This window comes from Xiphias gladius, chromosome 5 (genome assembly GCF_016859285.1).
Source record: "Xiphias gladius isolate SHS-SW01 ecotype Sanya breed wild chromosome 5, ASM1685928v1, whole genome shotgun sequence".
NCBI lineage: Eukaryota > Metazoa > Chordata > Actinopteri > Istiophoriformes > Xiphiidae > Xiphias > Xiphias gladius.
This window is the reverse complement of record NC_053404.1, coordinates 21,373,256-21,387,531: the sequence shown is the minus strand read 5'-3', so window position 1 is coordinate 21,387,531 and position 14,276 is coordinate 21,373,256. Positions and strand designations below refer to the sequence as shown.

General features: G+C 45.0%; 1 protein-coding gene across 1 annotated transcript in view; it reads right to left on the bottom strand.

The window, feature by feature from the left end:
- The window catches only part of pld1b (phospholipase D1b), a 36,421-nt gene that overhangs the window by 20,850 nt on the left and 1,295 nt on the right, over positions 1-14,276 (bottom strand). The gene's annotated exons all lie outside the window — the stretch shown is intronic.

Here is a 14,276-nt window from a genome sequence, read left to right as displayed (position 1 = left end):
ACTAACATTTCGGTCGTCCAGCTGAGGATTTTCAAACTGACTTCAGCCTACGGGGTCTTTGCCGTGTGATGCAGCAGCACGGTTTCCCGGGAGCTTAACAAAAGCCTAAATGTCTTCTGACACTAGCCGAGACACTCTCTATTTCAGGCTAGGCGGGGCGCCCCAATTATCAAAACGGAGGCGCGTATGATTCTAAAAAGCGGGGTGGGGCCATGTCTTCCCTGTCCCCAGTGGAAATTACATCACCGGACACCAACTGGACAACGCGGGGGGGGGGCCGAGTCCCGGCATTTAGACGCTGATCGACCTGAACGAAGTTCTGTAATTAAAAAGCTCGAGATTGCAGACATGGTATCACTTGTGTGCCTGTTTTGGATTGAACTTGACGGAATTACACATTTCAGCGCCTCGTTTCCGTGTCCGAGGAAGCGGGACCGGACGGAGGAGCCGTCAAACGCCACACTTGCCAACACACCCGGCCTAGTTTCCGTATAAGCTTTCACGCTCCCGTGGCGGCTCATTTCCCGTTGGCTCAGGGTTTTACTGCATCATTAATGACGGATGACACGTTTACTTGTCGAGCGCCGTTTGGGCGCAAACTTCCAGTCGTCGTCTCTGTCCCTCCGTCTCAGCCACAGGCAGCGTTTCTCGACACGTTCATGTTTCTGGGTCACTCCGTGTGAAAATCCCTCCCTCCCTCAATCCTCTTCATTTACGAGTGCACACACGAACACCGTTTGACCTGTTTTTAAAAAAAAAAATTTTTTTTTAAATTCTCTCTCTCCACACACCCACACTTATATTGAGGAATGTGGTTCAAAAAAGCCCCCTGCGCTTCCTGCCTGCACTTCTCCTCTGCTAATCCTGTTGTTTGGATTAGTGTCTCATCTGATGCGATCTGAGGCTGCGAGGAGGGAGAGGGAGAGAGGGAGATGGATGGATGAGCTGCAGGTTGGTGAGGGTAAAACAGCCAAAAATAAACAACTGGGAAAGGTAGATATATAGAAAGAGGAGGAAAGATGGAAGGAGGAGAGGTTATAAGAGAGACGAAGGACGTGAGCAGAGGTCAAAATGAGCGACGAGATGCGTCAGAGAGACGGACATTAAGAGCGTTTCATGGCGAAGAGGGAGCTTGTTTTCGGCGATAGACATGGTGCTAATGCAGGAGCAGCTCTTAAACCTGCGTGAACCGATTTCTGAACCCTTGGGACAGAAAAACAAGCCGTGAGCACGACGGTGACACATCAAGCCACGAGGCCGTTACGGAAAACAGCTGCGTATTTCCACATCCAGCGGTTACGGAGCAACGTGATCATTCGTCTGGATCCGGTGTTTGTGCCCGGCCGGTGAATCTAAGTCTTTTAGCTCTGTGAGCAAACAGGAATTAATCAGAGTCCCCACTTGATGTCTGATCAGTTTTTAATCAGCATAAAATAAATAGGCAACAGAATTAGCATAAATGATGAATCCAATGAGAAATGTCATTAGGGGACTTACTGTGAGAAGAGGTGAGCATCCTTTGCCCTCACGGTGGCCATTATTAAAAAGTGGGTTAACGATGCAGCTCGAGAGGGAACTGAAAAACGCTCCTCTTCCTCGACATCGTTACTTTTCAACTCACTGCTCTTCTCGGCAGTGACACCGTCCCTTCCTGTCTGGTTTGAGCAAAGCAAACATTTACATAACAGGCGAACGGCTGGGCACAGACACGCAACAGACCCCACAGCCAAACACAAATTTTGATTTATGGTGGTTTTCATTTTGCATCTCTGTGGGTTTTCCTTCTAGTTGTCTTGTGTCTCTTCGCAGTCGTTGTGCGTCTCTTTGTGGTCTCTTCATTCTGCGCGTCTTTGGAGTCATTCCTGTCTCTTTGTGGTCATTTTCTTTATAGTCATTTTTGTGACTCTCGGTGGTGGTTTGCGTGTCGCTGTAGCCATTTTGCACCCGTTGTTGTTGTTGTTAAGACTGAGTTGGTCTCTCGTCTATTCCCTGCCTCACAAACTTTTCAAAAGTGAACTTTCGCTGCGGTCTGTCTGCTCTCACTTCCTCCACCGGACGACCCCGCCACCGACCGAAATGGGCAGGGTCAAGTCACAGGTCTGAACCCCACAGAGGCCAAAGAGTGTCACGGCAGCAGCAGCAGCCACGAGTCCCGTCAAAGAGCAACTAGCCATTTAATTAACCCACAGTTTAACAACAAAATCTATATACTGTACGAGTATTCTCATTTTATCAGAATAAAACAACTGTTGTCGACACTTCCTGCACAGACGTTTCACATTAAAAGTCTAACCGGGAAAGGGCAGAATCGAGCCCTCGGAGCCACTAGAAGGCTTTTAATGTCTTGATTTTTATCAAAAAGCGGCGTATCAAAATCAAAATAACAGCAAAGTTGAAGTGATGAGAATGAATGAATTAGTAAATTAAAGTGATGAAAAGGAAGCATTCTTTCTGCTAAAAAGAAAAACAGTGCAGTAGGGACTGCACATTATCCTGAATTTATCAGGACCACGACAGGTAAACGTGGAGGAGGTGTTGAGTTTGCATCGACTACAAATTCAAACAAAAAAAAAAAAAACGACCAGAAAACAGGGAGGCTGCTTACTAAAATACGATTAAATATACAGCACTTATACATCATCCACACCAACAGCAAAAACAAATTCAGGCATGTCTCTCCTATAACCATGCTTCAAATAACAGCCTCTTTCTCTCTGCAGCTGAGGTAACCACAGGCCGTCGCCTGCTAATTTACGATACTCAATATCGCCTACAAAATTGCCCACAAGAGCTTTCGACAGCCCTCAGAGCATGAAACAATACGTCCTTCCACTGAATCCGGGACAATGAAATTCTTCCTGCTTCGTTATAAAACCAGCTTGGGGATACAGTCTCGCTTTCATTCCCAAGAAGTGACTGATTAACAGCTTCTTGTGGACTGTTTTTCTGATGCCGTGGTTATCTACCGTTCTGGTTCCCAACCATATTTTTGCTTGTGACCCATTAATATGAGGGCGTGTCTCCTTGCGACACCGTGTCATAAGCTTCATGCCTCTTAAAGGAACTTTAGCCGCTCATATTATTTAATTGGAGTAACTTTTAAAGGCCTGAGAGGAGAAAACTAAAGTATTCTGCAAGAAAAGCAAAGACTGCAGAAAAGTCAGAATTGAGCTTATTTTCTACCAATCATCTTGCAAACCAATAGATTCATCATTATATGAGGTCACAGTCCCTGTGTATAACTTGCCATTTACCATATATAGTGTGTGTGTCTCATATACACACATATATATATATATATATATATATATATATATATATATATATATACACACACATACATATACATACACACACACACACACACACACACACACACATATATATGTATATATACATATTTATGTATATATATATATATACATACACATATATACATATATATATATGTGTATGTGTGTATACATATATACATATACACACACATATATATATACACACATATATATATATATTATATTGTCTCAGTGCAAACTCAAATTGGATGCAAATACAGCAACCTGTACTCTACTCCCACTCGCTGCCAATGTTTGTTTGCATAAATAAGACCACACAAAAACACACAGTGTGCAGTTCATAGCCTGTAGCGTGCAAACCGTCCACAACATTAAGATACTGTGTCTCTCCGTTGGTCTTATTTTGTTCCGCAGATGTATTGGAGCGGTGTGAGGCAGGAGTATGTGTGAAAGTGCGTCTGAGGTGTGTCCAGAGATGCCTCAACAATAGCTCCTGGTGGAACCGGTGATGCAGGAAGAAAATCAGCAAGAGTCAAAGTAACGGAGGGGGGAGAGAGACATAAAGGAACAGCCAGGGAGAAGAAACGTGGCCGGCACTGAGCAGAAAACTCAGATTATCCGGATTTAAATAAAGCAGCTGGAGCAGGTTAGTGGCCTCACCGCTCATATTCCTGGCTCGTGTTTCACTTTGATAAAGTCTTTGCTGAAAGTAGCACGGCTTCTGTGACATGCTCATACGCTCTTCTTCTTTTGTCTGCCAGGGAATAATGTTATCAGAACTAAAAATCACACAGGAATACAAACCTGGCCCCATTCTACAGATAGCACCTAGATTTGGAAATAAAAGAATTCAAGATGTGAAACTTTTGGGGCTGGTTCACTACACTGTTGAAACTTTCCCTTTCCATTCGAGAACTTTTTGACTTTTAAGGTGGAGTTTTAAAGGACTCGAACTGGCGTGTTTTTTGGGTTACAACTATCCTGCAAACATCCTGGTGGTGACCTAGGTGGCCGCACCAACGTCTGTAAGGAGCCTAACTGACTCCTCCGTCTGAAACACTGCACGCCTGTGCCGTGGCAAAAACAGGACGAAGACTGTGCTCGCTAAAATCCGTGATCTCTTAAAACATACACAAATGCACTGAGATATTCTTCTTGTTTTATATCAAGTGCAACACTAGCTAATACTTAATGTTTTGAGTATTTTTGGTATCTTTCGCCCTTATTAGATACTATAGACAACAGCTGAGCGCTGACAGGAAATCGAATCGGGTGATGTGTCTGTCTGTATCCCGTACTTCCTTCCACATAAAGCGTTTTCAAGGCTGATTTTGTAGATATTCTGTATTCCATGTTTATTTGGAGCAGTCTGGAAGTAAAAACTCCACTGGGTACCCCTTGAGCTGTAGTCATATACAATTTTGGACTCTCGCCGGGGGCAGAAAAACTCCATAACCGTGCTGATGGACCCACAGCTGTCACACCTTGTCGCCTCTGAAATGTGGTACGGCCAACATGTCATAAAAGAGCAGTGGTTGAAGTACTTCAAAGTAAAAGTACCAGTATGACAGCTGTAAATTAGATGTAGTGTACAATATTTCCGTCTGAAATGTAGGGGAGGGAAAAGTATAGTAGCATAAAATGGAAATATTTCAGTACAAGTTCTTCAAAATTGCACTTAAGTACGGTGCTTTAGTAAATGTTCTAAGTTACATTCCACAGAAGCCAAACAGTTGCCTACTTCTAGATCCAGCAGACAAAGAGCAACATGATGATTCATCTGGATCAGATGTCTGTGTCCACCTGATGAATCTAAGTCCAGTATCCCTTCCCTTTTAGCTCTGGTTTTGGTCTCCACCAGCTCTTGAGGGAAACATCTGGCTCTTTAGCTGCTAAATGCTCCACCGTGTTCACCAGCTGGTCCCTGACTGAGTCTGTCTGCCATTTGCTGGTGGTGGACAGAGGCTTTTTTTTTTTTTTTACAGCTGTTTCTCCAAAAAACAGCTGCCTGCTGGAAACACTGACACCAAACCACGAAAACCAAAACTAGAGGGGCTAAAGGAGGCTAATTGACTCTGTAGAGCTGCAGAATTGGTGGGAAAACCCCAGAATAATGAAGCCTTCAGAACAAATCCTTTCTATTTCAGGGTGTTTTCTCAGAACATAACCTGAGTTAAATCTGTTTGACTCAAATCAATAGAGGAAATTGAGCTTGAAGGTTTGTTATTAACCTTGGCCATTGCACAAAAAAAAAAAAAAAAGTAAGACGATTAATGCAGGCAGTGGTTGGTGTGTGTGTTTGTGCATTTCTCAGCCCAGTGAGCACTCACTTTAATTGGGTACATTGTGGACCATTAACCCCCCCCAAACAATATAAAATAATATAAAAACCAATTTCTCAGAAAAAAAAGACCTTTTAAATTGTTCTGTGGAACATTTTGGCATCATTAAGCCAAGCTTGAAAAAAAATAAAAAACCTTTGAATGTTTTTATAGGCCAGACTCTAAAAATAAGCAATTTGAAGACGCAACTAATGATTATTTTCATTATCTATTAATCTGTCGATTAGTTTCTCGACTGGTCGACTTTGTCCGTAAAAAATAATGAAAAACGTCCATCCTGCTTCAGTGTCAAATGGCTTCTTTTGACCGAAATACAATCTGAGACTCAAACATATTAAATATTACACAGACAAGTATTAAGTTCTCACATTTGAGAAGGTGCAGGCATAAAATATTTCCTATTTTTGCTTTAAAAAAAGTGGCTAAATGATAATTCAATCATCAAAATAGCTGCTGATTAATTTTCTGTCAAGCAACCAATCGTTGCAGCTCTGACGCCTTCTTCTTTTTGACACTTTACAGAGTAAAAGACAAACTGAAAAAACTCAATTGCTTCGGCGATAATCAAAACATCGGTTTCCTGCAGTCGCGCACACACACACACACACACACACACACACACACACACACACACACACACACACACACACACACACACACACACACACACACACACACACACACACACACACAGTCATGTGGAAACTGGAAACCAACAGTCTGGAGAACACTGTATTATACAATGGCAGGAGGAGCATGAATTTCCTTTCATTGTATACACACACACACACACACACACACACACACCAGATAGCAGCTCTATAGTGTCGGCATCCACTGACCTGAGCCCGCATCATCATCCTCATCATCATCATCATCATCATCGTCTTCACTTCCCTAAATTTTGTCTCCGTCAGAAAACAAACTTTTAAAAAAAAAAATCTTCTCTCACACAATCTCGCCGCAACACACACACACGCACACACACACATACATACACACACATTCACACACACACACACACTCTCTCACACACATTCACAGAGCCCTGACAGACAGTCTGGGAGGTTGAGAGCCGAGTGCAGCGGCGACTCAGGCGGTGGAGGGGAAGACTCAGCCGGGCGGGACGCAGCAGGGAGGGAGGAGACGCTATTGGCCTGAGGGGGGGATTCAGGAGCCCAAGGACAGCCAATGAGAGGCCGGAGGTGTGTGTGTGTGTGTGTGTATGGGGGGGGGGGCACTTCCTGTTTGAGGCACCTGTCTGTGTTAAAGGGGGCAACTGGTCCAGGTTTTCCCTTGAACATGGAGAACAAAACAAACCACACTGGAGTTGTTGGTCAAATCAGTGTGTGACCCAGTGTTTTCTATCCATCGTCTTTCAAGAAACTTACACTGACTTTTCAGGCCAATCTGGAGCTGCAGCTGTTAGTCGATTAATCCATTAGTCGACCGACAGACAATTTACCAGCGACCATTTTCATAATCGAGTGATCACTCAAGTCATTGTTCAAGCAGAAATACCAAACATTCAAAATGTGAGGATTTGCAGCTGTTCTTTGTCTTATACGATAGTAAACCTGAATAACTTTTTTTTTTTTTTCCCCCCATTGTTGGTCAAGAGACACAAGGTTGTAGGTGCATGAAGCAGGCGAGTAAGAGCTCTTGGAAAAGGCAGGTCTAGAGGGAATTTTTTGAGGACAGAAAGAGATTCTGCTGATCGATTCGGTGACCACCCGAGAGACAACACAGGAGAAGAGTTTGGACTGAGCTCTCCTGCCTCGCGGGGATGTTAGGACCGCTCGTCACCACTTGCGGATCGTAGTGAAAGAACGAGGGAGTTCCGGTCGGTGAGTGCAGACGCGCTGCTGCATTTTAGGACCGTTTTGCAGAGGTTTCGCTGCACGTGCTGCCGCCGCCTGCGCCAGGGAGGGCGTTGCAGTAGTCAAGGCTTAGCTTTATGCCAAGCTACGCTAACAAGCTGCTGGGCCCAGCTTCACGTTGAAAGGACTGACGTGAGAGTGCTACTGAGCTTCTCACCCGGCTCTTGGCAAAGAAAGCAAATCAACATACGTCCGTAATGGCTGAACTGTTGCTTTGAGCTGTTACTTTCTCGATTAATCCGTTAATCGTTTAGTCTGCCAAAAGACAAAACCCTCAAGCCCAAGGTGACATCTACAAATAGCTTGTTTTGTAGAGGACCAACAGCCCAAAAGCCAAAGATGTTCAGTTTACGATGATATAAGACAGAGAAAAGCAGAAAAACCTCACATCAAGAAGCTGAAACTAGAAAAAAAGTTTGGCATTTAAAAAAAAAAAAACAACTGATCATAAAAATAGCTGCTCTGTTTAAGGCCAAAATCCACCTAATTCAAGAGGCCTGAAGCTTATTTATTGCAGTTCGTACCGTCAGCAGTGGAAGTCACAGATTGATTAATTCTCCATATAGTAACGTGTGAGGTTATAAAAGGCTACAGGCTCCTCCGAGGGGCGGCCAAGTGTGAGAAAAAAACCCCCCCAAAAAAGTTGGGTGACACTTAGTTGGGTGGAACGCACTGGAATCAGTGTGAATGATCAGTATCTGTGAGTGAACGTTGTTTCGGGAAAACTGGCTGAACCAGTACGAATCTTCTGAGTGTGCGTGAGGCTGGCGGCCCTGAGCGGCTCTCCGCCCCAGGACGACATGACTCTGCCAACATGACTCAATGTTGACATTCCAGAGGAGGACCAGAGCATTCAGACTGCCACCCTCATGTGAGCGCTGGGGCAAACACACACACACACACACACACACACACACAGAGGCATGCACCCACAGAAAGTTTTCACAATACCAAATGAAGAAAATGGATTGAAAGGATTGTGCTTAAAGCTGTATGAAGCAACTCAGTAAAAATGATAAAATTTCTCAATGGAGTCTGGTATGTGTCATCGAGGGGGGGGTAGCTCCTGCCCTCAAACTACTAATTATTTCCTAAGATGACTAATTTATGCACTTGGTACACTCATTTCTTCCTTTCACTTCAGAATTCCATTCCCTCAAATTAAGAATTAATCCCCTAAAAATGACTACATCCACCCACAGCCACGGAGTCCCCCAAAAATGTTAACTCCGACCCGAATGACATCTGCGGTATTGTCAAAGCTTTGCAAACTGTGTTGTGCTGGTAAAACGATTTGTTATCAAGTAAAATGTTGGAGCAACGTGTGCATCTCGGTCCAAAATAAAAGAGTTTTAGGTCCGAGCGGACCACAAGATCGCTGGGGGGGCTTGAGGGCGAGCGGAACGAAGCTGAGGCATTAGACTGAATGGAACAGAAGAGAGCAGAAATGCCCCGTGGGCTCGCAGACTGGGGACTGTGCAGAGCACGGGAAAAAAAAAACAAATTCACCGGAGCATGTGAAATACTTTACCGTGTGAGAAATATATTCCAGCCTTAGTGCTACTGAACATAGGAGTTTCGATGGTCCCTGGGTACGAAGCCCGGAAATAAGAAACATTCTTCTTCTAAAGTCTGAGTCTGAGTGAAAAAATATACAAACGAAAAGGCACAAGTGACTGAAAATACAAGATAAACAGGATTACGTGATGATCGTTCCCGGCAAATCTCACAGGGCTCAGACCATTAAAGATACTCGTCTTGTCCAGAGGAACGGTTTTCCTCCACTTTACTTTTCCCATGCTTGGGGGGGGGGGAGGCATGAACCTGAGGTCCGCTATATTTAAACTTTAGTGAACCTCATGTTGCAAACCGAGGGATCAAAACTCAGAATGGTCTGTAACAAAACAAACAAAAAACAAAATCCCAGAAATACAGTTTCCTTTCTGACTCATTTGCCAGATAGCATGAGCCACTGCCGTTGCATGTGTCGTTTTCTGGCCATCGGAGCCTCTTCCCGGGCCAAGACAACGACGTGGTCAGGTGCTTTTTCCCCTTGAGCACAAGCAGGTCTTCATCTCAACACACGCCCGGTGTTGGGTGGAGGCCGGTGCGAGTGGGACTGCGGGGTGGGACTGGGGGGTGGGGGGGTCATCGCTTCGCTAAAAATGGCCACATTCTGAGGACACTATGTGACGCTGCCGCCTACTGGTCAGCTCTGCCTACTGCATCAACCATTTACTGAGTAAGACACCACAGCTACAGTAAGTAGGAAGACATGGTTTTTGTAATTTGGGTAAACTGTACGAAGCCTAAATATAAGTTACTGACTTTTACTGTGTTTAATTATATACAATTGATATATAAATACGTTTAATACGTTTTTTTTAAAGCTATCATATCATAAAAAAGACCATTAAAAAGATCATTAAATTTCCAAATGATGATATATTTTTTATTATTCTTGTCTTTAAATAATGAATTCATCGGTGGACTGAAATGGAATTGCAGGATTCAATTTCAAAAAGGTTTTTACAGTAAATTCACCTTTCTGTTACTAGATTCACTGATGTGTCTGCCTACCACCACATTTCATTTGTTTCATGCTTTCATTTCTTATTTTTAACCGTGAACTATAAAACGCATCACTCTAATTCAATTTGAAACTGAACCCAAAATTCGTGACTTCACCGATCGACGATAATTAAAAACACCCTAACAGGCTGCAACTCCTGCTCTGTAAGTAAAACCAGGAGCCGGAAAGCGCAGATGACCTATGCCCCGAAACAACAGAGGGTAAGATGAACTCATAAATTCAGAGAAGTATTCACAGAGCAGGGTTAACGTGCGCTCCCGGATGAAAACCTCGCACTTCCAGTTCCGGGGAGTGTCACGCTCTCAGGAGGAGGGAAGACGTTCGGGAGGGAGAGAGAGCGAAGGAAGAGAAAGGAGAACGCAGAAAAGAAAGAGGCGACTCCACGTTTTTATCTCAGGTGAAAACATTCCGCTCTGGAGAAGAACTAGAAAAGAAAATCGAAAACTGCCCCTCAGAGCCCTGCTCAAGGTCACTGCAGGAACAAAGCTACTTACTGCTCCTGAGGCCGGTCGCATAAATGATTATTTCCACCCCCAGTAAAACTAAAACTCTCAGTATTGCCAACATTTTGGCTCCGGTGCCTGTTGCGGAGAGCTCAGTCCACCGCCTGAGACAACGCCGTTGCATAATTATCCTGTTTCATCAGTATGCGTGTTGGCATGTGAAAACTACCGCAAGAAAACAGAACCCGCCTGTCAGACCTCCTTTGGTGGTTTTCCAATATTTTTATTGCACTGCTGCAGCAGTTGCACAGCGTCTCCGTAACCCCGGCATGGAGGGAAGACTCCCCGCGGGACGGCACCTTGAGCGGTCCGCCGTCGGCCTCAGCAACCTCGGACGGTTCGGCGAATGCAGACTGAAGTCACCCCGTAGCATGTGACTGCCGGTTTGCAACACACTTCCTCTTTCTTGCGCTGCAGCGTGTGTATTACTGTGTGTGTGCCTGTGTGTGTGCCTGTGTGTGTGTGTGTGTGTGTGGGTGGGGCCGGTCCGACTCTCTCAGCGACAGATCACTGGGTGCTTCTTTCTGTATGGACGCTAAGACTCCTCCTCGGTAGCTGGTCCCCGATCAGAGGATCGTTATCTCCTGATCGGCAACAGCATGACTCAATTCAAACCATTTCACCAGTCAAACCAGTCGCACAACAACGGCCTGTGTGCGTGTTTGTTCCCCAGTTTACTAAAAAATTTCAGGCATCCAGCCGACACTTCCACAATATACAGATAAAAGCCAGCTGAAGTCACATTAGGCATTTAGTTCCGCTAACAAACAGATTAAAGGCCTGGTTTCTTTTTCCTTCTTCCTCTCACATTTGTGGGTTGTTTGGTTTGTTTGTTTTTTTTTGAATGTCGAAGGAAAGCGGTGGGATAAATAACACAAACGACACCCTGCAACCGATGTGTGTGTGTGTGTGTGTGACCAGTGACAGACGATTCCATTCTTTTCCATTTAGCCTGGCGCAACTGTTTGTTGTGTTGTCGAAGTCATGTCGCACAAAGAATTCAAGGTCTTGTGAGCCCTCTGAATGTGTGTCCTAACATTACCCTTTTTCCAACACACACACGCACACACACACACACACACACGCATGCAAGCACTATCGGCCTTGCGTCTTGCTTGCATACTGTGACATCAAACCACAGACCTTAAATCAATCAATCAAATCAGATCAAACTCGACAGTGACATGAAAAGGCTGTAAACACACACACTAACACACTTTATCCTATCATTCGACTTGAGGACCGTATAAATACTTCGGTGTGAAATCATTTTATCCAGAAAGGAAACACGAATGCGACTCGTGCAACCGCGGCGAAGATCACGCCTGTGACCTTTCGGTTACACGGCAATCTCCTTAACCCTGAGCCACGCCGTCGCACCGGGTTTGTGCACGGGGCCAGAAATAGGAATTCGCTCTCTGTTTCCGATCAGATCTCGGCAGCGGTTCGGTCCCATCTGAGGACATTTGTGAAAACGAGAGATCACAATATCTGAATCAGAAGTATTACGCTTCGTTTCTCACCACCTTCCTACCAATCAACCGCCGAGTTACCGCCTTACTTTTGCCGGCGGCCTGGGTGATCCTTGACTCCGAGGACTTTTCCATGACTTTAAAAAAAAGGTGCTGCTTCCTGAATTTCAAGGACTAAAAAAAAAAAAAAAGACTTCATAGGCATCTACCTCTCAGGGAACGCTCGTTGAAACATCTTCAAACTACTGCTATACCAATGGACAAAAGCATGTGGACAGACGTGCACGCGTTTGTCGTTGGTCCGGGTCTGTTTATGCTGGTTTTGGTCTACCCTGCTCAGTTCCAGCGAAGTGAAACCTTCACGCTCTGATTTTCAGATTACGATTTCCTTTCAACTTTGTTTCAACGCCTTGCGTTTCCCGTTTCAACATGACAATGCCTCCGTGCACAAAGGCAGCTCCATTGAAGAAACGACATTCCCGGTCTGGAGCGGAAGAACTGGACCGGTCTGCGCGGAGCCCTGACCTGCACCTCGTCCGAACTGGACCGCGAGCCAGACCATATCGCCCAACGTCGGTGCTGGACCTCACTAATGACTCTTGTGTGTGAAGCCGGTCCAACATCTGGTAGAGCAGCACATGAAGGCCCATGGTGTTGCAGTCATATAAGGGATTATGCAGCGTACCTTTTTTCAAAACCTTTCTTAGACTTTATATTTGTATTTTTCCATCAAATTTTAAGGATTAAAAGGCCCTTAATCTTTCATTAATCGTCTGTCGAGTGGACAAGGGTCACATTCACACATTTTGGCAAGAGAAGACATTGTAATAGGCTTTTTCCAGCTTCTCCCACAGTTTAAAATTTTGCAGACATTTCACGAATTTATCGGGTATTTGAGCCTCAGTCTTTGTTCCTGTGTGTCGAGGCATTTGCTGATAATATTGATTGAAGGCTGGACCACTGCCACCGCGCCCACTGCCCCTTGAGCTCTCCTTTCCCTGTCAGAGTGTGTGTGTGTGTGTGTGTGTGTTGAGCACTAAAGCACAGACACACACCCACAAAGTCAATCAAGCACTCCCACGCAGTCGACTGCATTTGCTGGAGGAACCATTACATGAATAAACAACACACACACTCTCTCTCTCTCTCTCTCTCTCTCCACTGGACTGACCAAGTGACTCAACCTTGCCCTATTGAATTCATGACAAAAATAAATAAATAAATAAATTACACACACAAATACTGGAAAAGCCTGTTTTTCTGAAACGCACTGTCTCACAAGGCCAAACTAAATAAATTACAGACACAAGACACTTAGCGCAGTGAAGTTGAGAGCGAAAGTGTAATTTTACCCGTTTCTTCTTCGCTCTCTTTTCCCCAGACGTCGTGTGTAGACTTCCTGTCTGTCATATTACGACAACCTCTTCGCGGCCCCCCCGAAAAAAGCCACGTCGTTACCTCTCGAGTCCTGCGGCAGGAGGACAGCAGCGTTGCGAGACAACTGACAGGGACTTTTCACTTCAAGTTTTGGGTGGTCGTGAAGCTCAAACGTTTAGGGGTCCAATGGGCCGGAGCCTCTTACAAGTTTGAAGCGAATGTTGACACTTCTTTTGGGGAGTCAATCAAAATGACCACGCTGAGACTTAAAGTGACCCACAATGGACATAAAGGGACTCAAAAAGACAACAGAGAGACCTGGAAAGACCGAAGGATCACCGTTCCTGACCTCTGTGCATTTCAGCTATCAGCTTGAGGAAAACATGCAAGTCTGCAAGCCTTTGCTTGGCTGTTCACAGGCAATTCGAAAAACCTTTATTCGTAAGGTTTAACCAAGTACTGAGTCCCCGCCACTTGGCTTTGCAGCCGTGCTCACTAGATATGAACAACAGCGGTTTCAGACAAAACCAGACAGCACTGGTGACTGCTTCGGCGGTGGTTTCAGCTTCTCTACGCAGCACTACTGTCTCTAAAAACAAAACAGATGCGTCGCTGCCACGGACTCTCCACGCAATCGTTCCCATGTTTGAGAAAAAGGTTCCAAGTCTGCAAAGAGGTCCAATGTCACTTGTCGTGACAAGCAGCCCCCCCCCTCACCTGAACATCGAAGACCACCCCCGCTAACGCCATTGATGATAAACACGTGTTTACGAAGTCAAACCTCCGAGGATGAAATGCAGAAAAATGCTTTCT